Raw genomic sequence first — 10,846 nt, forward strand, 5'->3', positions numbered from 1 at the left:
AAAAAAAAAAAAAAAAAAAAAAAGAGCCTTGCAATCTGTTCCCATAAAAGACAATAAATATATCACTGACTAAGGAAACTAAAGATACCTCTATCTTATTAAAGAAACATTGAATAAATTCCAAGGAAAGATTATCAACCACTAACAGATAAAGTTTCATAAGGAATGCACCGTTGGTGTGTGTTTTGCAACACAGTGTCAGGTCCCCAGGGAAATGGTACACAGTCGTGAAAGGGCTGGGTAGAAGAGGTCATAAAAGGCAAGCCAAGGTCTCCTGAAGCGYAGAAAATATTTTTGCATTTTAATGCTGACAAAATATTTTTTTCCAGAATTAACTTTTGAATAAAACTCTCCAGTGGATGTGATTTAATTGTTGTGAAARCTTTTACTTTTTCTTTTTTCTTAAATATAAAAAATAGGAATTAACACTTTTGTGTTGTTTTACATCWTATTCTATGTTTGTGCATGCATCCATGTTTGTCTGTCTGTCCTTGGCCACAGATAACATATCCTGATCACTTTCAAAAGTTATGAACAGAGCAGAAGAGATTTCAGTCACAATTTCTTCTTACAATTTTTAGGGGAATTAGACCATAAATAGATTCTATCACTTTGCCTTTAGGGAAAAAGTAGGTATATTAGAGGTCAAAATCCACATAAGGGCTCTTCTGGAATGTGCTTCATGAGCTGCAGTGTTCAGAATTTGACTTCAAATGATCTAAGAAAGAGGAAGAACATTTCTATCTATGATTCGTAAAGCCTTCCGTCCCTCAATATCCAACCAAGGTTATTGGTTTAAAAGCAGGCTAGCTACACAATAAAACTCTTACTGTTTCTTAGCTCTGATGGGAGAGACACTGAAAGCTCACACAGCAATTACCTTCACAAAAGGCACTGAGCTGTACCCTTGCAGAGAGCCAAGGACTGGAGCAGTCCAACAGCTCCTTCTTCTGAAAGTGGTTCTTGAAGCTCACGGACAGTGTGAGCGGAGGGATTTTTGTACTGTTTTTTGCCTAATATATTCCACTTTTGTACAGCCCCAGTATAACACTCTTTGGTAATGCTTTCAGTAGTGGGCTAACATCTCTCATGTGAGGTCTTCTCTCTTTCAGCTGCTCCCAGGAGAAGAATGAGCATTTAAAGGAGGTTTGATTTTGTTGTTCACACACTTTCCTTTTACTGTGGTATCTACGCTGAGCACAAACAGCTTTTTTTTTTTCTTTCTTTCTTTTTTCCCCAGGGCTCTCAGTCTAGTTTCACAAGCTTTAAATTACTTTAACGAAAAACTTTTGTGCTAGACTGCCTTAAAAGTTACTGCAGAAGGACAAGAAGTTCCATGCTCTGTGTTCAGTATGCACAACACTTCTTTTCCTTCTGCTTCTGCAGCTCTGTATCCTCCCTTGAGAATTGTAATTTCTCAACAGTAATAATAAAAGTATCAACTAAAAACTAAAGAAACACAAGACTTCACTCGTTAGAGTTTCACAGGGTGTGCCGTAATCTCCTGCTCCATCTCTTCATAAAGCAAWGCAAGTGCTCCCTCTAGTTAATTTACCTGCAGTTTCTGAATTAATGGAAAATTTGCAAAGTTATCATTTTATACTAATAGTGCTAATTGGTTTAATGGCTAAGCTATCAAAGTAGTTCTCTCTATATACATATCAATGACAGTTGAATCTACAACACCAGAAAAAGCTATAGCACTTAAAATCTTTGTTGCTGATTTGCATTTGAATGTGAGTTACGATGTCTACGTTAGGCAGGTCTAAGAGTYGTATCAAACTGTTAGAAAGTGCTTGGATTTCAAAAATCCAAAAATCTTCCTTCAATCATAGCATTCTCTACTGCTAAAATAACACAGATCGCAGCAGGAAATGCAATGACCACATGCCAGGACATAGTTGCATGCTCAAGGTACATGGAATGATTGTCTAACCATGTTATGTGGTCGTTTCATTCACTAGTGAAATACAGCCATCTCTGGGGAAAGAATAGCGCTGTTTAACCGAGCACCACCTGCGTAGTATTTGGAACCAGGCAGTGCTTATAAATATCGTATCTAACCTGCACAGCTGGGGGAATTTGAAAAAGATAGCAGTGCAATTATGCACACTGGAATTCAGCCGAGGCTCAGGACAGTATATCCAACCATGCAGAACAAACATTAAAGAGCATCTTTAGTGACCTGAAGCTGCAAAGGCCTGAAGTTTTCAGCTTGTTCAGTTGGTGGTGCTACCGGCAGCTCCATGCCTRCACCTTTCACTGGCACAACTCTCACCACCTCTTTGAGCGTCCAGAATAGCACGTTCTTCCTCGTCTTACAATTAGCCAGGTGTGGATGAATCACCAAATGCGTGGTTCACCACATCCAGCACGATTACTGTGTAGAAAGTCACAGCTGCAGTATCTGAGTATATCTCTGCCTGAAGGCCAGTAACACACAGTTATGCCAGTGATRTGGAAGACACCTGTTGAATAACACAAGTTGCTGTTATTACTTGAGTCACTCATGGATGACGAGCAAAGAGGCAGGAGCCAGTGTGGCTTCAGTGTGCAATATGTTACTGCAGGCAGTTATTCCACCAGAGACTAGAAATTACTTCATGGGAAAGAAATGGAGAGAAAGAAAGGACTGSAAATGGAATAAAACTGAATTATTACAACTGTGACTGACTAGTGGTTGTACAGAGGAGACTGTATAAAAGATAGGATATCCAGTAAAGTCTTTTTACTGTTGTTTTTGCCTCTGCAATAGACTTTTAAAGTTTTTAATACTGTGCAGTTTGTGCCATTAAAGTTGAATATGGTAGACAAATATTGATTTCTAACATTTGGCAAACGGTTCATTGAGTTCTGTATCCTGCTCCTGGTTCTTTAGGGGTAAATAATCAAACTGCAAGAGGGCAGCAATGGGAAAACTCCACAAGTGAATTTTCTTCGTGTCCATTTTCTAACTGGGCTTGYGAATGTGGTCATTAAATTTTATACTTCTTCCTTACTATTAGCTTTTAATGTTGCAATTGGATTCATAACGATCTAAAAAACTTCAGCCTTTACTGAATCAGGATGAATTTGTGGCTGCAAACATATCCTACACCAGTGAGTTCCACAGGCTAATTGTACATAAAATATATTCCAAGAGAAAGTAAATACATTTGCTGCCTTTTGTTTTCACTGGAAGAAACAGAAGCATAGCTTTGGATTTTCCTGTAAAAGCACAAAGTAACCAAGAAGAGCAGACTGTGTGGYTGACAGAGYGCAGGATCATTCATTCTTTGCTTCCTCAGGTAGTAGAGCCCACCTCTCCTTCCCAGCAGAAGGAAAAGGCCAGTATAATACAGCAACTTTCCTCCACACGCCAAGGACATGCTCTTCCAAGGCTCAGCCCATCCCATATCTGCTCTTAGCTGCAGATCTGTAGTGCTCCAGCTGTGATCAGAAKTTACGAGCCACCATCCATCTACCAATCTGGTGGATTTAACAAGAAAGTATGAACTAGAGTAAAAGATATACAGAAAAAGATCTGGTAGGAAATGATATCCGAGATGAGGTATGCACAGCCCTACACATAAAATATCCTAAAAGTATCTGCAAATACATAAAGAGACACTGTAAAAAATTACACTCCAAAGTCAGGCTAGACAGACTCTGAAGTTATAGGCAYAAGCTGCAGCAAGGAAAATATTAAGAAATATCTTTATAAATGTATGGCCATTTAAGCACTGGAATAAGCTGTCAAGGCAGGTTATAGAATTGCCAGCAATGGTGCTATTCAAGGCTGAATTTGACATTGCCCTATTAGGGATGATATACATGGAGCTAAATAATTTCTGCCATGATGCAGCTCCTTTCCAGCCCAAATGAGCCAAACGTAAATGTGATGTTCATTGATACATACTAAGTACAAGGAACGAAACTCCTGCTAAATGAGATCAACACACGGAAAAGGTGTATCCAATAAAGAACCTTAAATAAGCCAGACATCAGAATGAGCATTGCCATGAAACAGTATAAAAATGAAAGTAAGGTGAGTTCAGACAATTGTGTAAGATTTTTGAAAAGGAAATATCCTTTACTTTCTGCAAAGAATATTTTTATTGATTAAGAGTATTAAATATATTTTCAAGTGTGAAAGAAAACTGTGCCTTTTAGCCTTGGATTTTTTTACTGAAAATATGCATTCTTCCTTAATCAGATCCACTTTTTCAAAGGACCTGCAGAAATGCTCATAGTTAATTTGGAAGCAGCTCAAATGACAGCTACCAGTCTGTTAGCTGCAGATGGAGAGCTGAAGAAGCTGTTTTAACTAAAAAAAAAAAAAAAAAAAAAAAAAAAAAAAAAAAAAAAAAAAAAAGGCATTTGGAGACCTCACCTTGGACAAAGGGATTAATTCAATTCTCACTGGAGTCAGTAGGAAGGAGTGTATAGTTGGCCATTGTCAAACAGCAAACCCGTACAATATCTTCTGCATTTCTTCCGTCATTATAGGGGACCTCAGAGCACACTGCAAACTGGTATCAGCGCTGTATGCTTGGATAATGGTCCAAGGACAAATGCTTAGACCTGAGCTGGGCCACCAAATCACTGAGCAAGAGACCTGAAGATCCACCTCCTGGGGTGGAGTAACTGTGCTGAGGACCTCTGAGTTGGTAAGAGGAAAAAGAACTTTCCCTTTAGGCTCCAGAGGAAAAGAGSTAGTCTACAATCTGTATGTCAAGTCAGTTTGCGTATATATGCTATACATGTATAGTTTAAGTATATAACTTTATTGCTAAAGTCTAAGCAGTCAACCTAGGCTCCTCTTTTGGATCCTGTAYAGAGGGAGATAGATGTCTGCAGAGACTAACTCGCCTCATCTACATGTTCTCAGTGGTGGTCCAAATGACTRTGRAGATGCCTATTTCTCTCCATTGATTATGAAGTAAATTCAGGTTATATCAATTCAGTTGCAGAAACATTTGAGACAGCTGCAGTCAGGTGATATAAACCCTGYTCTTGGACCTAAGGCAGGTTGTGCAGTTCCTGTTCCTCTCTGCACGGGGTGGGAATGTCCAAAGGACCTGAGCGCGATACCCTCATCTTTCCTCCATATGAGGATAGGAGCTGTAGCTCAAACAGCCAGGAGATGATGATGTAACATGAAATTCATATGGGATTTGCTTTCCTGATACATCAAAAGGACAAAAACAAAGTCACAGTTTCCTCTTGGAATATTATTTCTAAGTTGCAGCTGTAATGAGAAAGTCCATTGCTTGAAGCAAAGGTTAGGAATAATGTGATACTTTGCGTACAGGTAACATACAGCTAGCATGCACTTTAGCCCTCAAATTTGTCTTCTGGGATTAAAAAAAAATAATAATACTTTCATCATCTGTACTAGAACATTTTTTTTTCTGTAATTTCCCCTGACATCACTACTAACGATAATAACAGGACATCTCAAATTTACTTTGAGGTGATCAYCTGCCATTATTTCAACAACTGCTGAGTTGTCATCTTAAAGATGTTAGATGACTGAAAYAGTCTGAAATAACGATAACTGCCTGAAGTCTGTCTGCTTTGTCTTGCCTCCTCCTTCCATCTAAAAAACTGAGTCGGTGGAAGGAATGATGAAGAATCTTAACAAAAAAATCTGCACCATAGGTAAAATCTTTGCCATCCGTTTTGTACTCTCACATCAGGCRTGGGGTTATTATGAGAAACAGTTAGTCTATTGCTTGCTAAAGATTTTGCACCTCTCCACAACACTGTTACTAACAGAAYTATTACTGATGCCAGTAGTAGTTATAATATTACGGTGCATTGTGGAGTATCCATGGAGCTTAATGTAATCGAAATGCTAAATGAAAAATAGACTCTCCCAYGAAGATCTCACAGTCTTCGTAGACTGGACGTACAAAAAGCAGGAAATATTTATTTCATCCAGTCATTGTTAATCCAGCCTTCTAAGAAATAAGTATACTTTATAATACATAACTACGTAACTACATAACTCCATGTAACTACGTAACTACATAACATACTGCATAACTACAGTCTAGTTACATTGTAGTTACATTTTTAACTATAACGAGATCTCTATAACGTCTATAAACTCTATAATGAGATGCTTCATTGATTGCTCAAGAATAATTATGGTATAAAATTACYTAAATATACCTGCATTTTAAAAGTATACAGTYGGATCCCYAGCTGAGTTAAATCACCATCTCTCTGATGATATCAGTCTGGTTCCTGAGTGTTAAAAAGCAAATCATGGGAGCAATAATACCTCAATTATGTAGTTAACCTTCTCGTTATATTAATTAGTGATRATTAGACAAGGGAAATCATAATTGTGTCACATACATAACATCCCTTTGAAATTGTATTGTGAATCCAAACACAAAAGGCAGATGTGAACACCTAACCACGTACATTTCTCAGGTCCAGAAAAAATCAGAAACTCAATGGTTTGACTCTCTATCTCTTATCTAAAACACTTCTAATTGGGATAGCTCTGCTGGTGTCAAATTTGCCGAAGAAATTGCAGTTGGTAACTGTCCCAGAAGAGGAATCATCAGTAGATACAAGGTAAGTCTTCCCCAAATTCACACAGCAATTAATAAAACATGACTTTTTAAAGTCAAAAAACAAACAAAAATCTAGATCTAATTGTAACTCACCATGCATTAAACTGATTTTTTCAATAGAGCCCTTTTAGTGGAAGGGTACTGATGACAATGCATATATTTAAATCACATATCACTTCCCATCACAAAAAGTATTATAACATTATTTCAAGGAGCTCAGATCCCTCCATTACTTCTAGAAGGACTTTGAGTTTCAGGAGGAGGAAGCCATGAAACTAAAGCAGCACTTTCTCTTTAGCTCAGCACAGTTCATTTAGTTGTTCGACTACCATGTGAACAGCTAAACGTTTGTACCTCCTCCTGTTTGCTGGAGATCCTGAGCTTGCCCTCATTGATGCCAAAAAGGCAACAGTGGACACTTTGCTGGGGAAACTGGGTTTCTGGAGGTAGTTGTTTTAGAAGAGGGAGCATAATGGACTCTGGCCAAGGAGGATTTTCCACCATTATCCTCGTGCCTGACTTGAGGCTAAAGTTTCTCCCATTCAAGAATAAAGAGAGGAAAGGGACAGTCAGAGCCAAGGCTCTTCCCCTAGAATTCCTGAGTGCTGGTGCTTTATCTCAGCAGACCATTCCCTCACTGCAGGACTACCATAAATAATTAATGTCCAAATTTGCAAAAATATTAAATATTTGATTTCTATATTGGCATCTAACATCTATTGAGACCCACAGGAGCTCTTCACCTAAAGGAACTGTGTATCTAATATGTAGTTTGTACAAGTATTCCTGTCATGCTGATGGCAATATCCTCCTGTGCAGGAAAAAGGTCAAGTGCAGATGAACATCATGGAATTTCCTTTCACTCTTTCCTTTAAAAAAGAAATTCAGAAGAAACTGCATATTTAAAAATATATATAGAGAGATATGTATATATTTTTAATGGATATTTTGTAGATGTCATACTGGGACAGCCCAAAGTCAGGAGCAGCCAGAATTAAGATTGCCTGTGCATCCTGGATGGCACAGCACTTGCTTGCACTTTGTGGCTGTTGCTCGTGCAATTGTCTGCTTTGCTTTTTATCGAATCTTTATTGTTYGATGCTGGAAGGCTGATTTGTAAATCTGGCATCTGTAATTCTGGGAAACTCTACCTCATAGACTTTTTCATTTATATTAACATAATTATTGTTCAGCTTTATTATTTGCTGTGAGAGCCTGCTAGTGCTCCCACGCGCAACATGGACCATGGGTTGTGTGGAGCTCCCCAGAGTTAACAGTCTTGAGAGGCTTCAGTGGCTCCAACTCTGTGGAAACCCAGGGGAGTCTTTCCTGGATTCGGCCTGCTTAACTGTAATTAATAGGCAATACAGGAGGAACAGACAGGGAGAGAAAGGTGACAGCAAAATCTGATGAGAAAATTAATACTTAGAAGAAGTAAAAGGACTGGCAGGCCCTGTTCTCTGGTATTGCCCATCAGCTCCAGGCAATCTGTTTGGGACACCGCTGAGATTTCATAGTGTTACATCTAAGTTGTTGGATCTACTGCCAACAACTTGTGGAGTAAACCAGGCTTTATAGAAAACCGTCATGCAAGGACCAATTTTGTGAGGTCCTGRGCAGTCCAATGCACCAGTAGCTGGCTTTATTATTTAAAGAACTAAAAGCACATGGCACTTTGTAGCGTGTAACCCAACATGACTTTGGTAACTCATACTTCCTGACTTTTAGTTTATCAAGCTTTAAAGCTGTTGCATTGTTATTTACCAACAGCGGTTCCTAGGAACAATAAGCTGTTGTCTAACRATATTTCCAGATCAGTTTGAGATTCCTGGATGAAATTTCTGTAAAGGGCTACTTAAATGTTTTCTTTTTTAATGTGAAGCAAGCTCAATATGCTGTTACGGAAGCAATCCTTGCAAATATGTCACTTGAAGAGGGTGTTTTTTTTCTTTTGCTGTAGGAAGTTGCTATGACAAGAGTGACAACAGAAAACACCACAGGAAGTTATAAACATCACTTTTTCTAGCTAGCTTACTCAGAAAACCAGCTCCTAAATTTCCACCATCCTAAATGGGAAACTGAGTCACTCTGCTTTCAGAAATTCATACTCTTGACTACTTCTTGTGACAGCAGTCTATAGTCAAATTGAAGGAAATGAAACTACTGTTTCAGTTGATGCACTCAGGACCTACAAATATGACGTTTTATAGTCTACTCGAAGACAAACTTTATGTGCAGGCACTGTTTGGGGCTCCCTGTGAGAGACGAATCTGGGATCTGTAAAGCAAAATGTGTGGGCCACCAATCTCTACAGCCATCTGAAAATGAACATCAGCAGAGGAACAAGCAATTGAGGGAAGTGGCTTTTTGGCACTTCAGCATTTTGTGCTTTTACTTCAACTTGCTTCACAAGCAAGGCAGTGCCACATGGGCCTGCTTTTGGACACAAGCCTCCTGAAACCCAGCAGTAAAGGTTGCCAGAATCTGGCAGCAAGCGTGAGTGAGCTTCATCTTTCTCCTTCTCTCCATTCTGCCATGCAGAACTCTTTTTTCCTGTGCCTACACCCCTCATTCAGTTGGGAACCCATCCTGATCACAGYGCTGCATGTCTTGCTGAGGTCCTTTGCTTGCCCTTCCCAGCACCTTCCTGTGAGCAAAGCCTGGAAAAGGTCTTCCACTTCACTGTGGTGCTGTGCATGGTGTCTGAAGAGCCAGACACACTTGCCTTCCCATCAAAAAGTTTCTGTCTCTGATGTAAGCAGTAGAGGAGCCTCAGATGCTCAATCTGCACTAATAAAAGAAGCAGTGTCAGGGTCCATTCCCTGGACCTGAAGCCAACAGGCATGGTCTGGCCATATCCATACAGCTAAACTCCCCCTTTTCCCAAACAGGTGCTGCATCCAAACCACATCATCTCAGCTAACCAGTGTGTTCCTGGGATAGGTGTGGAGGAGTGAGAGCTGGCAGAGGCCAAACTGTGCCAGGGACCACTGTCACAATTTAAGAGTGTGGATGAGCAAATGAGAGGCTCCAACACTGTTTTGTTAATTATTAGTACGAATGAGGCTGAGCCAGCCATTCAATTCTTTGGAGTCTTCTGCCTCAGTCTTCCCTTCTGGAATTTGGCCCATCAGCTCCTTCCCACCAAGCTATCTTGTCCAGCTGCTCCAGACACCCTGGATGCCAGACCTACGAGATGGATGCACAGACAGAGGATGGAGAAAATAGAAGGCAGAGAGTTGGGCAGGTGCAGGCCTGTAGGACTTTTCTGGAGATGAGGAACAAGCAAATGTGTTATTTGGGGGTACAGTTTTTTTTGTCTTAATAAAATTGTAGGAGCCTCCTCCAAACCTTGGCTCTAGTTTGCAGCTTTGCATATTTATCTATCTCTCACTGTAGCACAGGACTGAGTATAGGTACAACAAAAACGAGTGGAGATCAAGAAATTATCTGAAAAGAGGAGGAGAACTGGGTCCAGATGATTTCTAGCCATAAAAAAGCCAGTATGAAGGTTTTGGGGTCTGGGCTGCCTTGCAGAAATTTTGCATAGTGGGTCATCACTGCTGTTCAGATTCATGATATGGTGAAATTATGACCAACAGGGACGCGATTGCACAGAACAATGCTTCCTCAGCAAACCTTTGGGGGCACATTTTCCTCTTTCCTTTCAACACACCTTCCTAACAAACTAATTAACCACACAAACATGTTAAATGTGCTGGAACAGCAACAAGAACAAAAAGAGTGAAAACAATTCTCCTGCTAAAGGAATTGTGTTGTATGTTTGTTCTTCAGCTGCACCTTCTCCTGTCCTGGTGTAACAAAAGGAAATCTCTGCAGCTGATCTCAGAATTCACAAACCGAGGGATCAGGCACTACAGATACTGACAGGCCYCTTTGCTTGCAGCCTTGCAAACACCACCACTATAATCTCCTCTGTGAGATAAAGTCCATCAATCTTGTTCTTACACAAAACCATTCTGCTCTCTCCTCTCATGCAGAACTGGAAGAGAAGCCCTCATCAGGAAGGATGCTAAAACCTTTCCTTTCCTTCCTCGTCTCCCTCCTGTTCTAACTGACTCTTTCAGCTGGCATGCCATCAGAACCAGGTTAACACATATCCATTTTCTATGCTGAGCTGACTAGTTTTCAATAACAATTTCTCCTTCATTTTGTAACAGAAATCAGTAAAACTGCCCCTCTCACATTGGCTGAAGTTTCACCAACGTCATTCGCTCTTCATTGTTGCTACTGCTTTATTTTGCTTTCCTCCC

At 39.9% G+C, this 10,846-nt stretch overlaps 1 protein-coding gene across 2 annotated transcripts in view; it reads right to left on the reverse strand.

Moving 5' to 3' along the window:
- Positions 1-10,846, reverse strand: part of PTCHD4 (patched domain containing 4) — an 83,149-nt gene that overhangs the window by 46,555 nt on the left and 25,748 nt on the right. The gene's annotated exons all lie outside the window — the stretch shown is intronic.

Source organism: Rhea americana, unplaced genomic scaffold (genome assembly GCF_003343005.1).
Source record: "Rhea americana isolate MKP2758 unplaced genomic scaffold, rheAme1 scaffold_63, whole genome shotgun sequence".
Classification (NCBI taxonomy): Eukaryota; Metazoa; Chordata; class Aves; order Rheiformes; family Rheidae; genus Rhea; species Rhea americana.